The following is a 16,419-nucleotide window of genomic DNA, read 5'->3' on the forward strand; positions in this document are numbered from 1 at the left end:
TAGGTCTTCTGCCCATTTTTGGATTGGGTTGTTTGTTTTTTTTTTGATATTGAGCTGCATGAGCTGCTTGTATATTTTGGAGATTAATCCTTTCTCAGTTGCTTCATTTGCAAATATTTTCTCCCATTCTGAGGGTTGTCTTTTTGTCTTGTTTATGGTTTCCTTTGCTATGCAAAAGCTTTTAGGTTTCATTAGGTCCTATTTGTTTACTTTTATTTTTATTTCCATTTCTCTAGGAGATGGGTCAAAGACGATCTTGTTGTGATTTTTCTCAAAGAGTGTTCTTCCTAGGTTTTTCTCTAAGGGTTTTATAGTGTCTGGCCTTGCATTTATGTCTTTAATCCATTTTGAGTTTATTTTTGTGTATGATGTTAGGAAGTGTTCTAATTTCATTCTTTTACATGTAGCTGTCTAGTTTTCCCAGCACCACTTATTGAAGAGGCTACCTTTTCTCCAATGTATATTCTTGCCTCCTTTATCAAAGATAAGGTGACCATATGTGCGTGGTTTATCTCTGGGCTTTCTATCCTGTTCCATTGATCTATAGTTCTGTTTTTGTGCCAGTACCATACTGTCTTGATTACTATAGCTTTGTAATATAGTCTGAAGTGAGGGAGCCTGATTCCTCCAGCTCTGTTTTTCTTTCTCAAGATTGCTTTGGCTATTCGGGGTTTTTTGTTTTTCCATACATATTGTGAAATTTTTTTGTTCTAGTTCTGTGAAAAATGCCATTGGTAGTTTGATAGGGATTGCATTGAAACTGTAGATTGCTTTGGGTAGTATAGTCATTTTCACAATGTTGATTCTTCCAATCCAAGAACATGGTATATCTCTCCATCTGTTTGTATCATCTTTAATTTCTTCCATCAGTGTCTTTTAGTTTGCTGCTTACAGGTCTTTTTCCCCCTTAGGTAGGTTTATTCCTAGGTATTTTATTCTTTTTGTTGCAATGGTAAATGGAAGTGTTTCTTTAATTTCTCTTTCAGATTTTTCCTCATTAGTGTATGGGAATGCAAGAGATTTCTGTGCATTAATTTTGTACCCTGCTACTTTACCCCATTCATTGGTTAACTGTAGTAGTTTTCTGGTAGCATCTTTAGGATATTCTATGTATAGTATCATGTCATCTGCAAACAGTGACAGCTTTACTTCTTCTTTTCCCATTTGGATTCCTTTTATTTCCTTTTCTTTTCTGATTGCTGTGGCTAAAACTTCCAAAACTGTGTTGAATAATAGTGGTGAGAGTGGACAATCTTGTCTTGCTCCTGATCTTAGAGGAAATGGTTTCAGATTTTCACCATTGAGAATGATGTTTACTGTGGGATTGTCATATATGGTCTTTATTATGTTGAGGTAAGTTCCCTCTATGCCTACTTTCTGGAGAGTTTTTGTCATAAATGGGTTTTGAATTTTGTTGAAAGCTTTTTCTGCATCTGTTGAGATGATCATGTAGTTTTTCTCCCTCAGTTTGTTAATATGGTGTATCACATTGATTGATTTGCATATATTGAAGAATCCTTGCATTCCTGGGATAAACTCCACTTGATCATGATTGTATGATCCTTTTAATGTGCTGTTGGATTCTGTTTGCTAGTATTTTATTGAGGATTCTTGCATGTATTTCATCAGTCATATTGGTCTGTAGTTTTCTTTTTTTGTGACATCTTTGTCTGGTTTTTGTATCAGGGTGGTGGTGGCCTCATAGAATGAGTTTGGGAGTGTTCCTCCCTCTGCTATATTTTGGAAGAGTTTGAGCAGGATAGGTGTTAGCTCTTCTCTAAATGTTTGATAGAATTTGCCTGTTAAGCCATCTGGTCCTGGCCTCTTGTTTGTTGGAAAATTTTTAATCACAATCTCATTTTCAGTGCTTGTGGTTGGTCTGTTTATATTTTGTTTTTTCCTGGTTCAGTCTCAGAAGGTTGTGCTTTTCTAAGAATTTGTCTAGTTTTCCAGGTTTTCCATTTTATTGGCATATAGTTGCTTGTAGTAATCCCTCATGATTCTTTGTACTTCTGCAGTGTCAGTTGTTACTTCTCCTTTTTCATTTCTAATTCTATTCATTTGAGTCTTCTCCCTTTTTTTCTTGATGAGTCTGGTAGTGGTTTATCAATTTTATCTTCTCAAAGAACCAGCTTTTAGTTTTATTGATCTTTGCTATTGTTTCCTTCATTTCTTTTTCGTTTATTTCTGATCTGATCTTTATAATTTCTTTCCTTCTGTTAACTTTGGGTTTTTTTTGTTCTTCTTTCTCTAATTGCTTTAGGTGTAAGGTTAAGTTGCTTATTTGAGATGTTTCTTGTTTATGGAGGTAGGATTGTATTGTTATAAACTTCCCTCTTAGAACTCCCTTTTGCTGCATCCCATAGGTTTTAGGTCGCTGTGTTTTCATTGTCATTGGTTTCTATGTATTTTTTGATTTACTCTTTCATTTCTTCAGTGATATTTTGGTTATTTAGTAGTGTATTATTTAGCCTCCATGTGTTTGTATTTTTTACAGATTTTTTCCTGTAATTGATATCTAGTCTCATAGCATTGTTGTCAGAGAAGATACTTGATACAATTTCAATTTTCTTAAATTTACCAAGCCTTGATTTATGGCCCAAGATATGATCTATCCTGGAGAATGTTCCATGAGCACTTGAGAAGAAAGTGTATTCTGTTGTTTTTGGATGGAATGTCCTATAAATATCAATTAAGTCCATCTTGTTTACTGTGTCATTTAAAGCTTGTGTTTCCTTATTTATTTTCATTTTGGTTGATCTGTCCATTGGTGAAAGTGGGGTGTTAAAATCCCCTAATATTATTATGTTACTGTCAATTTCTCCTTTTATGGCTGTTAGCATTTGCCCTATGTGTTAAAGTGCTTCTATGTTGGGGGCATAAATATTTACAATTATTGTATATTCTTCTTGGATTGATCCCTTGATCGTTATGTAGTGTCCTTCTTTGTCTCTTGTAACAGTCTTTATTTTAAAGTCTATTTTGTGTGATAGGAGAATTGCTACTCCAGCTTTCTTTTTTTTTTTTTTTTTTTTGCTGTATGCAGGCCTCTCACTGTTGTGGCCTCTCCCGTTGCGGAGCACAGGCTCCGGATGCGCAGGCTCAGTGGCCATGGCCCACAGGACCAGCCACTCCGCGGCACGTGGGATCCTCCCGGACCGGGGCACGAACCCGCGTCCCCTGCATCGGCAGGCGGAATCTCAACCATTGCGCCACCAGGGAAGCCCTCCCCCCCCAGCTTTCTTTTGATCTTATTTGCGTGGAATATATTTTTCTATCCCCTTCCTTTCAGTCTGTATGTGCCCATAGTTGTGAAGTGGGTCTCTTGTAGACAGCATATGTATGGGTCTTGTTTTTGTATCCATTCAGCCAGTCTATGTCTTTTGATTGGAGCATTTAATCCATTTACATTTAAGGTCATTAACGATATGTATGTTCGTATTACCATTTTCTTAATTGTTTTGGGTTTGTTTTTGTAGGTCTTTTCCTTCTCTTGTGTTTTCAGCCTAGAGAAGTTCCTTTAGCATTTGTTATAAAGCTGGTTTTGTGGTGCTGAATTCTCTTAACTTTTGCTTGTCTGTAAAGGTTTTAATTTCTCCATTGAATCTGAATGAGATCCTTGCTGGGTAGAGTAATCTTGGTTATAAGTTTTTCCCTTCATCACTTTAAATATGTCCTGCCACTCCCTTCTGGCTTGCAAAGTTTCGGCTTGGACATATAATTTTATTCTTTTCTTTTTTAACAAAGTGCTCATCAGTTCTTTTTATATCTCCTAATTAACTTATGTAGATTTCTCCAAGTAGATGTCACACATTTATTGCTTGGGATATTTTAATTTTATGATGTTATGATTGTTTATATATTTTCTTTTCCTGCTGTAACAGAATGTAGTTTTTCACTTCTATCTTCTCAGCCATTTGAATATGTTGTATCTCTAATTTTTAGTTGATATTTTGTAAATAGTCACACTTTCTCTTATAATTATAATTTTTATTTATGTTTCATGTTTTGTTGTTGTTTTATAGCCCAGAAACAACAACAGTTTGGGGGTTTTGATTTTGGTGTGTGTGCCTTCATTGACTCACCATAAATGGAAATAAATAAAATGCTCTCTATTTAAGTATGACATGCTTCTTGACTTTAAGGAGGTATGCTTTGTTACTGATTGTGTAATTGAGTAATAATGAAAATTACCAGATAAATTTTCAATTCTATGAAGATGATATTTTTTCTTGTTTGTTTTATTGATATGTTAGTTTATTAGAGAGTCTAATATTAAGCCATTTCATATTTGTGAGATGAATCCTTATTGGTATTTTTCATTATTGTTTTACTATTCAATTCAATTCACTAATACTTTATTCAAACATTTAAAATTTTGTTTTATAAATCTTCAGTAATTTCTTCTGTTGTGTTCAGAGGTCCTTTGAGGTTATAATCTTCTCATTGAATCAGGAGATGCTTTCCTTCTTTTCCATTCTCTAAAAGACTATCATTTTTCTTGTATCTATATCTATATTGCACCTGTAACAGGTACTGTCTGGTCTGGAAAGCATAACAAATTCACTAATAATTCTCAATTCACTAATAAAACTGTCATTCTTGCAGAAGATCCTTTCTTATTTTTAAAATGTCTTCTGTGACTAGTGGTCTTTTCATGGTTTTCAGAATTTCTGTTTGCTTACTTGTTCTTGTTAAGTATTTCACTTAAAAATAATTTTCCATTTCATTGAGATAATCAACTCTGTTAGCATAGACTGGTACATAATATCATATTTTTCAAATATCAATAGTTCATATGTGTTATATGTACATTTTTATTGCTAACTTTATTTGTGCTTTCTAGATAGAGCATTAAAAAATCTTTTGCCAGAACCAATTATTGTATTTAATTGTCCATTTGAATACTTTTGTTATCTAAAACCTTATTTTCATGGTATTATCCCTTGGCTGATGAAAAATTAATCATTTTTCTAATTTGCCTATTATGTGTTAGTGTTTAAAATTTTTTGATATATGTTATCCTCATTTTGGTTGTATTCTAGGTAATCTGCAGTTGTATGTTTGGATTTCACTTTGATTATAAAGCAATTGAGCAAAGTATTTCAAAATTTCCAATGTGTATTTATTTATTTCATGCCCCCAGTTCCAAATATTTATGGTTTTCATTTTGATGTTTTATTCTTTTGTGATCAGACTGTATACATTAGAGCACATTCTGGATTTTTAAAATTCTTATGTTTAAGAAGTTTCTCATATTATTGTATATTCTCCTCAAACCTATATTTTAAAAGTTTGCATATTATTACATCATATGGTTGATTGAAATTTTTTCCATAAATTTACAATTCAAACCCTATGGCTTTCATTAATATAGTTAATGCCTTGGCAAATATCCTTGCAAATAAAACTGTGTGCCCATATCTCATTATTTTCTTAGGATAAACTTCTAGAACTTGTATTACTAGGTAAAATTGTCATGAACATGAACATTTAGTACAAAGAAAGAACAAAAAGCCTGGTGAGGGTTTTGTTTGAACATGTCGAATTTAATTTCTTCTTATACTATGCTGTGGTTAGAAAATGTCTTGTACAATTTCTACTTTGGAATTTATTGAAGGTTTCTTGGTGGCTTAGTGCAACAAAATGTATGCTTCATGATGAAGCGAATTTTTCCTTTTGTTCTTTGCTGTATTCCAGTTACTAGGAGAGTGCCTGGCATGTAGTAGACACCTAATGTATTGAGTGACTTTTTAAAAATGTTCAGTGGCTTATTGGAATAAAAAGTATAATATCTCTCTGTAGAGTGCTAAGTTGAATACACTGTAGCTGTTAACTCAACTGTATTAATTCTATTCTTCAAATTCTGCCCTAATTTCTGCCTTCTTAATTGACAATAAATTGGTAGTGCTATTTAGAGTTGCATTTTTTTCAGTTTTTCTCACACTTCTAATAGTCTTTGCACCATATATTTTGATGATACCTTTTTAGTGTATAAAGGATTATGAATATTAGATCTTTCTATGCATATTAATTTTTAAATATATAAAGTGATCGACTTTCTTTCCTTTAATTTCTTTGGCAATTAATAATATAGCCACTACTCCTTTTTACATTTGGATTTGCCTTATGTTTTTGCATTTTATTTTTAAAACTTTTCTGTCAAACGACTGTCCATCTCCATATCATCAGTCTCATTCACCTCCATACATCACATCTTTAGCTCAGCTGCTATATTATCTTTATTTTCTGATCTCTTACATATTATCAGATAAAGTGATCATTTAATAAATGTGTGGAGAAGTGGATGAGTGATGGGGTCAGTTTCGAGTAGTCATCACGGTCTTCCTTGAAGGACTGTCAGTTATGTATTGTCCTTAAGTATTAACTGAACACTTGACCTTAGTTACACCCAGCTTGTGCTCAGCTCTACCTTTGACAATTGAATTACTGCTGTGCGTCCCTGGGAGGATATGGGTAAAACACAGTATTTGAGAAGTATTGAGTTATGTCTTTAATACAGTAGCACAGGTTTTTATTCAGAATATTTCCAATAAAAGGCTTCCCTTAATTTACTGGTGACTTATTTAAGCATATGATATTTTCTATACAGTCTGCTGTTCTATATAATTAGAGTCATAATATTCATTTTAGAACTCACATCTTTCCTGGTCTCTGTATTAGATTTCCTGTCTCTATCTTCAATATCAATGAAGAGATACAGTGTCTTCCAAGGTCTAATAAATTACCCACATGTCTTATGAGGTACTCATTCCACTGTCTCCATATGGGTAAAATGAGAAAGCTTCAGTGGATTCAGTTGGTTATGTGGACCATTTAACCACAACAACAACAACGAAGAATGGCATTGTTCTCTATTCAGTTGTGCAAATAGTTGAAAATATGGCAGGCATATTGAAATGAATCCATCATTACATTTAGTCTCAGTGTTTGTCTACCAAGTGGCTCTCTACTGGAGATGATTTTGCTTCCTAGGGGATATTTGACAACATCTGAAGACATTTTCAGTTGTAGCAACTGGGGAAATTTAAAAAGTATGTAGAGGGTAAAGACCAGGGATGCCAGTAAACATGCTATAGTTCACAGGATAGCATCCCTCAACAAAGAATTATCCAACCCCAAATGTCAATAGTGCCAAGGAAGAGAATCGCTGGCCTCTCATATAAAACAAAAGGCATTTTTGAAAGAGTGATATGAATATGGGATATGTGTGCTGTGTGGTCTGATAAAAATATAATCATTCAAGATGGAATTAGTATGATGGATTTGTCTTTTCCTAACTACTGAGATTTTTTTAAAGAGAAAGATGAATACAGTAAGAAAGAATCTCCTCTTTTATTTATACTTGTCTTGCCTACTTCATAAGTGGCAAAAGCAAATGAGAGAATGAGAAACTGTGGAAGTTCTTTGTAAGAAGTAAAATAGTACATAAATATAAGGTAGAATTGCAGATAAAGGCATTCAAGTCAATAACCATTTGTTAAGCACCTATGCTGTGTGATTCCACTGAGAATAAAACTATTGACTAATATTCCATTCTCTTCTGTGTTCAAAGACTGAAATTCATAGACTTGTGATGAATAACTTTTAGAAGTGGAGATAATTGATTTGAAACAATGTTTAAGGTATTTGTATAATAGCCATGTGTGACAGATCAGGCTGAAGTTACTGGACCATGTTTCTCTCATCTTCATTCCAACAGAGCAGATCCACTGTCATCTGTTAGACATGTACTGTACAGACTGTGTTTGAAAAAGTCGACTGTTAAGAAGACTAGTTCGAAAAACTCTAGTTGATCTACTCCAAGTCCTTCTAGAACAGTATGGAGGTTCCTTAAAAAACTAAAAATAGAACTACCATGTGACCCAGCAATCCCACTACTGGGCATATACCCTGAGAAAACCATAATTCAAAAGAACACATGTACCCCAATGTTCATTGCAGCACTAGTTACAATAGCCAGGACATGCAAACAACCTAAATGTCCAATGACAGATGAATGAATAAAGAAGATGTGGTACATATATACAATGGAATATTACTCAGCCTTAAAAAGGAATGAAATTGGGTCATTTGTAGAGATGTCAGTGGACCTAGAGTCTTTCATAGAGTAAAGTAAGTCAGAAAGAGAAAAACAAATATCGCATATTAATGCATATATGTGGAATCTAGAAAAATGGTACAGATCAACCTTTTTGCAGGGCAGGAATAGAGATGCAGATGTAGAGAACGGACATGTGGACGTAGGGTGGGAAGGGGAGGGTAGGACGAATTGGGAGATTAGGATTGACATATATACACTACCATGCGTAAAATAGATAGCTAGCGGAAACATGCAATAAAGCACAGGAAGCTCAGCTCGGTGCTCTGTGATGACCTAGATGGGCAGGATGAGGGGGTGGGAGGGAGGTCCAAGAGGGAGGGAATATAGGTGTACATATAGTTGATTCACTTCATTGTATAGCAGAAACTAACACAACATTGTAAAGCAATTATACTCCAAAGAAAAGAATATTGAAATTTAGAAGATGTGACTTACTGGAGATTGTGTAGCTAGAAATTAATTGAACAGTCAGTGAAATTTAGGTCTTCTGACTCCTTAGAGTGTTTCTTTTCACATATTGCATTAAACTTTATACCTGTCAAAGCATGATGATCTGAGAGAAATTTGGCCTGTTTTACTTGAGGGTATCCATTAGTTTCTGTGGAGTAACTGTATAATAACTCTTTATCATTTGTGACTTATTTCAGGCTTTTGAAAAATCGGTCTCAGAATGAAACAGTTATTTGCATGGATTCTTGTAGGGTTGCCTTTTCTCTCTCCACCCCTCTCTGTCTCTGTCTTTCTGTCTGTCAGTCTTTCTCTTTCTCTCTCTCTCTCTGTCTCTCTCTCTCTCTCTCTCTCTCTCTCTCTATATATATATATATATATATATATTTCTGTAGTTTGCTTCTGTAAATTGCTATCTCCAAATCAACAAGGAAGATGAAAGATGAACAGTGAATTTTTCTACTCAAAAATGGCAGTGAGGGGCTTCCCTGATGGTTCAGTGGTTGAGAGTACGCCTGCCGATGCAGGGAACATGGGTTCGTGCCCCGGTCCAGGAAGATCCCACATGCCGCGGAGCGGCTGGGCCCGTGAGCCATGGCCGCTGAGCCTGCGCGTCTGGAGCCTGTGCTCCGCAACGGGAGAGGCCACAACAGTGAGAGGCCCGCGTACCGAAAAAAAAAAGAAACATGTAAAATGGGAGAGGTGACTTTTTCTCAAAGTTTTCAGAATATTACCTACAAAACTTCATCTTTGCCAGAAATGCAATTAATTTGTGAATGACATTTTTGGTATCTACACATGTTTTAAATAAGACAGATTTTAGAAGAAAAAATAGCAAAATTGTTTTCTATCTTGAAAAACAAAAAGTAGAGAATTTATCCTTAAAACTATTGAAACCCATTAATTAGCATAAGACCTTAAAGTAATATTTACTTATCTGATGTAATGTTCCAAAAGGAACACTCTGGTTCTTATGGTACCTATGCAGTATCCAAACAGTTAGCAAGATTTTAAGAGAGATATTTCAGTGTCAATATGTAGATGGAAATACAAAAGCCCTGGGACCATAAGTGACTTGTACAATATATCAACTAAATGGCTATAGGATGGGGACGAGAACCCAGTTCTCTTTTTTCTTTACTCCTTAGCTGCCAGGGAGTGATGGGCGAACTCAGTTTCTACTGACAGTCAGTAATGAAGTAAATCTCAGAGCTCTCTGAAGATTAATGGATTTTCCAAAGTAACTTGCGGGTAGTTAAGATTAGACTGAATAAAAGCTGGAACTATTTCCCCTAGCTGAGTTCAGCCACATCTACTATTTGTTGAAGCTTAAAAGCAACTCTCAGGATGCCACTGATTATTTAGCAGCTTGATTCTCATGGTCTTTGCTAGCACAGAATAGTTAATGGAAAATCATCTAAATTTATTTTTAATGCGTTCTTACTATGCATAATAATATCAATATATTTTATGGATGCCTTCCATGAGAAAATTGCTAGAAGCTAAGAGAAGAATCATGTAGTAGGACCATATCATTGGATTTACCAGAGTATATATTAACAAAGTGGTCATGCAGTTCTCAGTTGTGCAAAGATCTCTCTCTAATTCAAATATGTTTGCTGGAGTCAGAATAAGACATTTAGTAGATGTTAGGAAAACTTTAAAGATAAGTCAATTACAACATGGTTGCCATTGTCATCAACAAATTTAGCAACTATGTGGTTTATTTTTATGTTGATGCTTTGTGCAGAGTGCCATCTACAACCAATAAATCTATTTTTTATGTATTTGTATTTGAAAATGAAGACAATACGTAGGACAGTTAAATATTAGTAAAACTGTTAAATTATTAGTTGATATGAGATAGTGGCATTACTTTATTTTCCTATAAAAGAAATATCCCTGAAGGAGTGTATAAATTGCCAATGAGCTTTCAAAATTAATATTTTAAAACTTAAAGTTACAAACTTTGGGGATTATAAATTGCTTAGAATAGTGTCTGAAGCAAAGCAAGTGTTCAGGAAATGATTACAGTTTGTAATGAATCATTAAATCTTCACAACGCCTATATGAGTTACGACCTACTTTATTTACCGCTCCCCAACCCTGGCCCCATTCAACACATGAGGCTATCAAGGCATAGATATGCTGAGTAACTGCCCAAGATTGCACAGCTAAACAGCTAGGTAGTGGTGAAGCTGGCATGTGAGTACAGAAAGTCTGTCTCCGGAGACTGTGTTTTCTTAATTCCTACCTCTGTAAGTATTTAAATAAAATAATACTAATTATAATATTAATGATAATAATAAGTAACTTTATCTCAGACTCTTGTGTTCTTTCTGAGCCTTGATTATTTCACTGTATCCTTAGGGTTTGCTCTCAGCTCAAATATTTGTAAAATCTCTTGCAACCAGAGCTACTGTGGAGCACATTATGCAAACATTCTTTATCAACCTGGTGTATTAATTAGGAAATATTTTATTTGCCAGAAAAAGTAAAACAGAGACCTATAATTACGAGAAAATAGAAATGGTGAGGCTGAACTTAATGTGCTTAATACTTTACTTGGAAAAAATATTGGATTCTGAAACTAATATGTATGAAAAACTGATATAAGCCAGACTAAATTTTAAATTGTTTTTCGATGAATTGCCCAAACTGTTAAGAGAGAAATCACAGCAAAAGTTGTGCTTGTGATTTCACTTCATATGGAGGTTGAACTTCTTCCTATAAAAAATAAGAAAGTCTTTTGACCCCTGACTTTGTATGCTTCACTTGTTTGAACTGCACTTTTATTTTCTCACAAATTAAAACCATGTCTTTCAGCAAAGAGCCCATTAAAGGAACAAATCTTCCTTGAAAATGCTCTGAAACAGTCTTCATTTTCATTCTTGTGTAATTTTATTTACAAACTGAGAGCCAACTGGAGCATGTCAGAAACAGCTGATGAGTAGATGAAGTAATGACTTCTTACATAACAAGGTTAGTTTTCTCATTTGGAAGAATAAAGGGATGAACAATATGAGGTGTTTAATTTCACTGTCAGAATACTTGTTACTCATGCATGGGAATCTTTCTGGAAAACAGCTTGCTTTAAAATGTTCAGATATTAGAAAGACAGGAATATCATCCATGGCCATCCGTAGTAAATAACAAGTAGGGAGAAAAGTAACTAGACAAACAAATAGGGCATAAAGCTGAGGAAGAAAGACACAACCTGTTTTATACAAAAAAAAAATAAGATTAGCTAAAATGTGAAAAATGGTGCTTAAGTTTTAAATTGTTTAGACAAATACAGCGAAGAGTGAAGGCAATTATCTCGGTAATTCAGGTCCCAAACCCTGTAAGTAAAATGTATGGGAATAGGCCTGAAGTTTTTATATTCTGAGGGATTTAAGTAATCACTTTCATCAAATCAGATTGGTTTAATCGTAATTCTAAACCCATAGAGGTTAAAGACATATCGCACAAAATAGAATCTTGTTTTTTTAGAAAAAATTAATCTAGGTGATAGACAGCTACTGAAACACACACACACACACACACACACACACACACACACACATGTGCGCACACACACACATACAAAATCATGTTTAATCGTAGTGTGATTGGTGCTATGCTGTTGTTCCTGAGGGTAAAAATGACCCAAAATATGAAGTGTCGAATGTTAAAAATATACAAAAGGCTCATCACACATAGAATATGCCCAATTTACTCAATGAATCGAACAAACAAAACCCCAGAACAATATAAAGTTGTGAACATAGCAGAGGAGCAATGGCATACAAGGGATATGCATTTCAAACTGAATACTTTAGAGCACATCTCCTGCCTGGTCATTTGCACAGTGGTTGCCTTGTTCACATTTGTTTTTCCTGTATATTTAGAGATTCTATCTTGAGAAGTTATGCCTTGAGTCTAGATTTTTCCCACCTCACCAGTGTTTGAAGCAGATGAAATGTATATCTTATATCTCTACAAGTTTCTTTCTGCCCTGTTTTGGATGTCTCGTGCCATGTAACACTGGATTGATTATATACTGCATGAATTAAGGAGATGAAGATACACCTCCTTCTGTAGGGCTATTTATAAATATTTCTTAGGTATAGGGAGAGATTAAGATTTAAGCCAGCTGCTAATAACATTTGCAGGTATGGGACAAGAATATATACTATATGTATGAATATTTTAAATTGTATATCGAATTAGTAAATTATTAAATAAAACAGGTTTTACCTTTGTACCTTGACTAATATAGTTTCATAAAAACTAGAATGCCAGGTTTCAATTTATAATTATTAGATGCCTCAGAGTTCTATTCTAGAAGATGGCAGTGCTAGGAGAGCTTGCCCTCACACCCTCCCCCCTACAGTTTTTGAACTATTCTCTTTACCTTGAATTCCTTCTGTATTTTCAGGGGCCTTACATACACACATCTGAGGTATCTCAGCTTATATATCCAAACTCTTTGCAACCCTCCAAAGAGGCAACTGTGGCTAGAGATCTGCATTGGCTATATTCAAACAGACAATTGTATTTAAAGTTCTTTCTTCCAGAATTGTAGAAATTTAGTTAAGCAACACTTAGAAACTCTTGCCTTAACCAAGATCGTTCCTTCCATCCTACTTTTTTCTCATGCCTATGTAATCTGATTTTTTAAACAATTTTGTATGATAGCTTGGCAGATGTATCACTGGATGGAGAAAATCAAGTTTAGGGATGTCAAGTGAGTTGCCTAAAATCACAGTTAGTATTGTAAAGCCAGCCTCAAATTGGACCATTCAGATTCCAAACCCTTACACTTAAAAAGAGAATAAATTGGTAAACTGTTAAGCAATCACACATTCAGAAATGTTAACAATTCTTAGGTTAAGAAAATAATATATTTACCAAAAGTCTCCAAGGGGAAACCAGTATCAATATTGGACATTAGCAGAAGAACCTTTATTCCTAAAATACTATTGGGGACAATTATCCAGCCTAAGGGGCAATTGAAGGAATAGTTAATTAAGCAAACTTTGAAAGATATTTTATGATGAATATTTATTACTCAATTTTAAGATTGCACACTAGGTATTGTCTACTACATATATCCGTTGTCAATATTTTATGACTATGCTGAAATGTCTCAGGAGCACTTGGGAAAAAATGAGAATGAAATTGTTTTCTGAGAGTTAAACTTTGAAGTCAACACATAGTAGATCAGCTCAGAGATATACAAAGTTGCCCTAAAGAGAAATACCAACTTCTTGAATTATAAGACTAAATTTAATTTAATTTCATATAGTAAAATATCGAAAGAATATGCCCTTAAGAAAGGATTTAGTCAGAAAATGAAGTATAGAAAAGAGAGGGTCCCAGAACTGATTTGACTGTGTCAATTTGAATATGGTCTAGAGAAGAAGGTGCCTTTTTCAACAAACTTTGAATATTCCTATCTCATTGGACAAGCCATCCCTAAAGTGAATATGTATACATCAGGCTGTCTTATCCTTCCATTCCATTGTTATCTCATTTATCTACCTCTCTTCATTTTAACTCAGTATTCTCTAGACCTTCTGTGATAAAGATTTTGTTTCCTGTATAGAACAGTCTCTATAGCTGATTATGCCTGCTGGGGTGATACAGATCATGTGATGATGATTTTTTGTTGTTGTTATATATCAACCAGGAGGCATTCTAGTGTGTATAAAGGGACTATTAATTCTTCTCTCAGACTTATGTCTTATGAACAGAACACTGATATTTTTTACAATATTCCCAACAAGCAAAAAACACATTTTCCAATCCCTCTTGCAGAATGCTAAGGCTGGGAAAACAGAAAAATCAAAGGATTTTAGGACAATGGTAATATGGAGTTGCCACACCTTTCCTGAACTACTACTTACCTCTGAGCACTTTGTTATGTGAAAAAATAAAGTGAAACAGCTATATCCTTTGGACAAGCCACTGTAAAGTCTCTGTTGCCTGCACTCAAATACAAACCTGAGTGACGAAGTGAATCTTACAGTAAGCCTTTGGAAGACTGTTGTCATAAAGATGAGGATGGCAGATTAATTAATTAAATCAGCAAAAGATAATCAAGTACATACTATATACAAGGTTCATGGTGGGAAATTGTGCATAAAACAGCCTTGATCCTGATCTAATCGCTCATACAGTAAAAAATAGGGGTTAAAGAGAGGACAGAAAGTGAGAATAAAAAGTACAAGTAAAACAGGTATTATGATAAATACTTTGAAGGAAATCGGTACAGAGTGAAGTGATAGGCAAAACAGGGTAGGAAGTGTTTACCCAGGGAGGTTGATGAAGGCTGCTGTGAGCACATGGCACTTTTGGAACACAAATAGAAGAAATGGAGCATGAGCATTGCAAGGAGCAGATTCTAGGCATGAAGAACAGCATGTGCAGATTCATCTGGAAATGCCATTTTGTGAGGCCCCTGCTTCCACTATCAGGCTTCTCCTGTCACTCTAATCTTGTCCTTTTGCTTGCCTTCTTAAAATGTCTTAAACAAGGTACATTAGAAAAGAGGAGGTATTGATGGGCTTTTCTTAGAATCAGGAATAATGGATTTTGTTTCATTTCTCTCTCTTCCATTCTTGCAGTCACCATTGCATAGGGATTTATTATAGATTCAATAACCTTGGCTCCATTTTCTCACACACAACTGCTGCTTTACTGTTGTGCATCCAGTCTTTCAATTGCAAAACTTTTCCTGAAAATGAATTCTAGCAGAGTTTTCTAAGGCTGCAATTATGCTTCCAAAGTAAAAATACTTTATTGGGTGAGGTCTATTTTTCAGTGATTCTCTCTACACCACCAAAATGTATGAAGTCTTATTTCATAATATTTACAGGGAAAAGGTACCAGTGACTAGGCATAGCTATATATCTGAATCATAACATGTATTCTTATAATTTAAGGCAATACCAGAATCTAAAGTGGATTTCTACTGAAAAAAATTCTGAAATATCCTTTTCTAAGTGCCTTTTAAAAAAACCTAGTTGCAAATAAAAAATTCCCTCCAGATCTGGAGTGCCCAAACATTTTCACAAAGGGATCATTTTCTTTATGTGAAATTGTGTATGAAAGGATAGACATAAAATATAGGAGCGGATAAGAGTAACTTGCTGCAGGACTTGATGCTCTTTGGGAACAGGGCATAGGAGTGTCATTCTCTACTGGTCCACTTCTCATTGGAAATATCATTGAGGCACAGGGAGAACGTGAAGTATATAGGATTGATTTTACAAACAGCTATACTTTTCAAATTTCAGGTCCATCAGTTTTTGGCATTGTGTAAACCTTTGCAAGTTACTGTTCTTATACTTGATTTTCTCATCTCTGAGAGGAATTAAATAATAGGTCTTCAATTTGAAGTGAGAATTTAACTAGAAATTTATCTATAAGAAGATCATGGCACAGGAGTGCATTATCTCTATTATTTTATCTTATTTATTTATTTTTTGCTTTTGAATCAGTATATTAAGGAGACATTCATACATTTCAAGAATTGCTTAAATTCTGATATCCAGATTTAAGCTTGTGAACATATGACTTTAAACATAGAATTAAAGCTATTCATAATTTGCTATTCTACCAACATTAAATTACATTTACTTTGGAGCATAAGTTAAATGGTTTAAAGTAAGCCTGTAACATACCTGCAAAACACCTTCCTAACTCATACATGCAAATTACTTCTCATTACTCTAACCTCTAAGTTACCCTGCTCCAGAAGTGACTACTCTAAGGCTTACTGTGGTCCAAAGAGAAGGAAGAAAAAAAAAAAGTAACCAGGACCAATAGCTAGATATATTAAAAAAAAGATGGCACAGCAG

General features: G+C 34.5%; 1 protein-coding gene across 1 annotated transcript in view; it reads left to right on the forward strand.

Moving 5' to 3' along the window:
• KCTD8 (potassium channel tetramerization domain containing 8) overlaps positions 1-16,419 on the forward strand; it is a gene marked incomplete at both ends in the record, with an annotated part of 255,251 nt that overhangs the window by 122,434 nt on the left and 116,398 nt on the right. The window lies entirely within an intron of this gene.

Source organism: Grampus griseus, assembly GCF_964374135.1.
Source record: "Grampus griseus genome assembly, chromosome: 4".
In the NCBI taxonomy this organism is placed as follows: Eukaryota; Metazoa; Chordata; class Mammalia; order Artiodactyla; family Delphinidae; genus Grampus; species Grampus griseus.